Genomic DNA, 5,161 nt, shown 5'->3' on the forward strand with positions numbered 1-5,161 from the left:
ACGTTGTTCCCTTTGTCATCGGTATGTTACTTGCCCGAGATTCGATCATCGGTATCTCAATACCTAGTTCAATCTCTTTACCGACAAGTCTCTTTACTTGTTCCGTAATGCATCTTCCCGCAACTAACTCATTAGTTACATTGCTTGCAACGCTTATACTGATGTGCATTACCGAGAGGGCCCAGAGATACCTCTCCGACAATCGGAGTGACAAATCCTAATATTGATTTATGCCAACTCAACAAGTACCATCGGAGACACCTGTAGAGCACCTTTATAATCACCCAGTTACATTGTGACGTTTGGTAGCACACAAAGTGTTCCTCCGGTAATTGGGAGTTGCATAATCTCATAGTCATAGGAACATCTATAAGTCATGAAGAAAGCAATAGCAGTAAACTAAACGATCAAATGCTAAGCTAACAGAATGGGTCAAGTCAATCAGATCATTCTCCTAATGATGTGATCCCATTTATCAAATGACAACTCATCTATGGTTAGGAAACGTGACCATCTTTGATCAACGAGCTAGTCAAGTAGAGGCATGCTAGTGACACTCTGTTTGTCTATGTATTCACACATGTATTATGTTTCTGGTTAATACAATTCTAGCATGAATAATAAACATTTATCATGATATAAGGAAATAAATAATAACTTTATTATTGCCTCTAGGGCATATTTCCTCCAGTCTCCCACTTGCACTAGAGTCAATAATCTAGTTCACATCTTTATGTGATTAGTTCACATCTCCATGTGACTAACACCCAAAGGGTTTACTAGAGTCAATAATCTAGTTCACGTCGTTATGTGATTAACACCCAAAGAGTGATGATGTTTTGCTTGTGAGAGAAATTTAGTCAACAGATCTGCCACATTCAGAGCCATATGTATTTTGCAAATTTTCTATGTCTACAATGCTTTGCACGGAGCTACTCTAGCTAATTGCTCCCACTTTCAATATGTATCTAGATCGAGACTTAGAGTCATCTAGACCGATGAAAAAAGCTTGCATCGACGTAACTCTTTATGACGAACTCCTTTATCACCTCCATAACCGAGAAATATTTCCTTAGTCCTCTAAGGATAATTTTGACCGTTGTCCAATGATCTACTCCTAGATCACTATTGTACTCCCTTGCCAGAATGATGCTAAGGTATACAATATGACTGGTAAATAGCATAGCATACTTTATAGAACCTATGAATGAGGCATAGGGAATGACTTTTCATTCTCTTTCTATTTTCTGCTGTGGTCGGGTTTTGAGTCTTTACTCAACTTCACACCTTGCAACACAGGCAAGAACTCCTTCTTTGACTGTTTCATTTTGAACTACTTCAAAATCTTGTCAAGGTATGTACTCATTGAAAAAACTTATCAAGCGTCTTGATCTATCTCTATAGATCTTGATGCTCAATGTGTAAGTAGCTTCATCGAGGTCTTTCTTTGAAAAACTCTTTTCAAACACTCCTTTATGCTTTCCAGAAAATTCTACATTATTTCCGATCAACAATATGTCATTCACATATACTTATCAGAAATGATGTAGTGCTCCCACTCACTTTCTTGTAAATACAGGCTTCACCGCAAGTCTGTATAAAACCATATGCTTTGATCACTTTATCAAAGCATATATTCCAAGTCCGAGATGCTTGCACCAGTCCATAGATGGATCGCTGGAGCTTCCTCAGTTCGTTAGCACCTTCTAGGATCGAAAAAACCTTGTGGTTGCATCATATACAACTCTTCTTTTAACAAATCCATGAAGGAATATAGTTTTGACATCCATTTGCCAGATTTCATAAAATGCGACAACTGCTAACATGATTCAGACAGCCTTTTAAGCATCGATGCGAGTGAGAAAATCTCATCGTAGTCAACACCTTGAACTTGTCGAAAACAGTTTGTGACAATTCGAGTTTTGTAGATAATAACACTACTATTAGCGTCCGTCTTCCTCTTGAAGATCCATTTATTCTTAATGACTCGCCGATCATCAGGCAAGTCAATCAAAGTCCATACTTTGTTCTCATACATGGATCTCATCTCAGATTTCAGGGCCTCAAGCAATTTCACGGAATTTGGGCTCATCATCGCTTCCTCATAGTTCGTAGGTTCGTCATGGTCAAGTAACATGACATCCAGAATAGGATCACCGTACCACTCTGGTGCGGATCTCACTCTGGTTCACCTACGAGGTTCGGTAGCAGCTTAATTTGAAGTTACATGATCATCATCATTAGCTTCCTCACTAATTGGTGTAGGAGTCACTGGAACAGATTTCTGTGATGAACTACTTTCCAATAAGGGAGGAGGTACAGTTACCTCATCAAGTTCTACTTTCCTCCCACTCACTTCTTTAGAGAGAAACTCCTTCTCTAGAAAGGATCCATTCTTAGTAACGAAAGTCTTGCCTTCGGATCTGTGATAGAAGGTGTACCCAACTGTCTCCTTTGGGCTATCCTATGAAGACACATTTCTCCGATTTGGGTTTGAGCTAATCAGGATGAAACTTTTTCACATAAGCATCGCAACCCCAAACTTTAAAAAACGACAACTTTGGTTTCTTGCCAAACCACAGTTCATATGGCCTCGTCTCAACAGATTTAGATGGTGCCCTATTTAACGTGAATGCAGCAACCAATGGGGACATTGTTGATGATCACGCACACAAATAATCAGTCATATTTGAAACCTTCAAAGAAAGAATTGGCATCGCCAAATCCCACAACATGAAATTTGACCTGTCCTGTATCATTAAGAAATATGAGGGTCTTGATCAACTTAACCTCCCGTTCACACATGACGAGATTGATCGGGTTATTATAGAAATGCCAGCGGACCGTGCACCTTGTCCGGATGGTTTCACCGGAGTTTTTTTGAAACGTTGCTGGCCCATCATCAAAGAGGACTTTTACCGGCTCTCCAACCAATTCCATGAGGGTGGTCTCAATCTGGAGAGTATTAATGATGGTTTCATTACTCTAATCCCTAAGATAAATTCTCCAGCCACAGTTAATGATTTCCGACCGATTACTTTACTTAACTGCTGTCTGAAAGTGGTCACAAAAATCTTGGCCAACCGTGTGCGAAAAGTGATCTTAAATATAATACATCGCAACCAATATGGGTTTCTCAAGGGTAGATCCATTCAAGACTGCCTCGCTTGGGCATATGAATATATTTACCAATGTCAATCTTCAAAAAAGGAAGTCATCCTTCTCAAATTAGACTTTCTGAAGGCATTTGATACCACTGAACATGAAGCAATGATTAAAATTATGGCAAGTATGGGATTCAACGAAAAATGGTTGAATTGGATGCGATGTATTTTCTCTTCTGGGAAATCTTGTGTCCTCCTTAATGGCACCCCGAGATGACAATTCCACTGTAAGTGCGGGGTGAGACAAGGAGACCCGCTGTCCCCGCTTCTCTTTGTCCTCGCAGCTGATCTCCTCCAAGCGGCCATTAATGATGCTTTTGCTCGCAATGAAATTCAGTTGCCTTTCCCAGCACGCAACCAGTCAGACTATCCGGTACTACAATATGCTGATGACACCATGCTGGTGTTACCAGCCTGCCCCCAACAAGTTTTGGTTCTGAAAAACATCTTAACTTATTATGCCACCTCTGTTGGACTGAAAATAAACTTCCATAAGTCAACAATCATTTCTATCAACTGTGCTACGGACTGCTGTGATCAGATGGCGCGTATCTTTGGATGTGTCATAGGAAAAATGTTGTTTACATATCTCGGGCTGCCACTGGGAACAACAAGGCCCACTATCGGTGTAGAAACCGGTGGATCTCGGGTAGGGGGTCCCGAACTGTGCGTCTAAGGCGGATGGTAACATGAGGCAGGGGACACGATGTTTTACCCAGGTTCGGGCCCTCTTGATGGAGGTAAAACCCTACGTCCTGCTTGATTAATATTGATGATATGGGTAGTACAAGAGTAGATCTACCACGAGATCAGAGAGGCTAAACCCTAGAAGCTAGCCAATGGTATGATTGTATGTTGTCCTACGGACTAAAACCCTCCGGTTTATATAGACACCGGAGAGGGTTAGGGTTACACAAGGTCGGTTACAAAGGAGGAGATACACATATCTGTATTGCGTAGCTTGCCTTCCACGCAAAGTAGAGTCCCATCCGGACACGAGACGAAGTCTTCAATCTTATATCTTCATAGTCCTACAGTCCGGCCAATGGATATAGTCCGGCTGTCCGGAGACCCCATAATCCAGGACTCCCTCAGTAGCCCCTGAACCAGGCTTTCAATGACGATGAGTCCGGCGCGCAGTATTGTCTTCGGCATTGCAAGGCGGGTTCCTCCTCCGAATACACCATGGAAGAATTTGAATACAAGGATAGTGTCCGGCCCTGCAAAATAAGTTCCACATAACACCGCAGAGAGAATAATATTTCCGCAAATCTAATTTGCTGACTTGTTTTGGCAACATGACATTATGTCACGGCCCTGTGATTATTCGAACCGTTTCTTTAACTAGCCTCGCACATAATGCGAGGCAGTTTTTTTGACATGTCTTGTCAAAGCAGAGATCGTGTCCCCTTATCACGGGATTCTCATCAATACGGGTGTGGGTAACCCAACTGTGCCATCGATTACGGCGCTTGGGGGATAAGCGAGTTTTACCAGGCTAGTGGGGACGCATAGTTTCGTCCGCCCATATAAAGGGATAAGGATTCACCTTTTCATCCACGCCTTCTTCCTCCTTTGCTCATCCATTTTCGCATACTCGAGCTCCAGCGCCCAAGTTCGCATTTCCCACCTTGACCTTCTGCATCCATGTCCGGAGCGGGAGGCAGGTGGATGGTCTCCTCCGTCACGGAGGGACACATCAAGAAGCTGAGGAGAGCCGGATACCTGCCCGACGACATCGCGCACCGGCTCCCAGACGAGGGGCAGCTCATCCCCACCCCCAGGCCCTATGAGAGGGTAGTGTTCCTTACCCATTTCCTCCGCGGACTGGGATTCCCTCTCCACCCATTCGTCCGGGGGCTCATGTTCTACTATGGCCTGGATTTCCACGATCTGGCCCCGAACTTCATCCTCAACGTCTCGGCGTTTATCGTCATGTGCGAGGCCTTCCTCCGCATCAAGCCCCACTTCGGCTTATGGCTGAAGACTTTCAATGT

This window comes from Triticum aestivum, chromosome 5A (assembly GCF_018294505.1).
Source record: "Triticum aestivum cultivar Chinese Spring chromosome 5A, IWGSC CS RefSeq v2.1, whole genome shotgun sequence".
NCBI lineage: Eukaryota > Viridiplantae > Streptophyta > Magnoliopsida > Poales > Poaceae > Triticum > Triticum aestivum.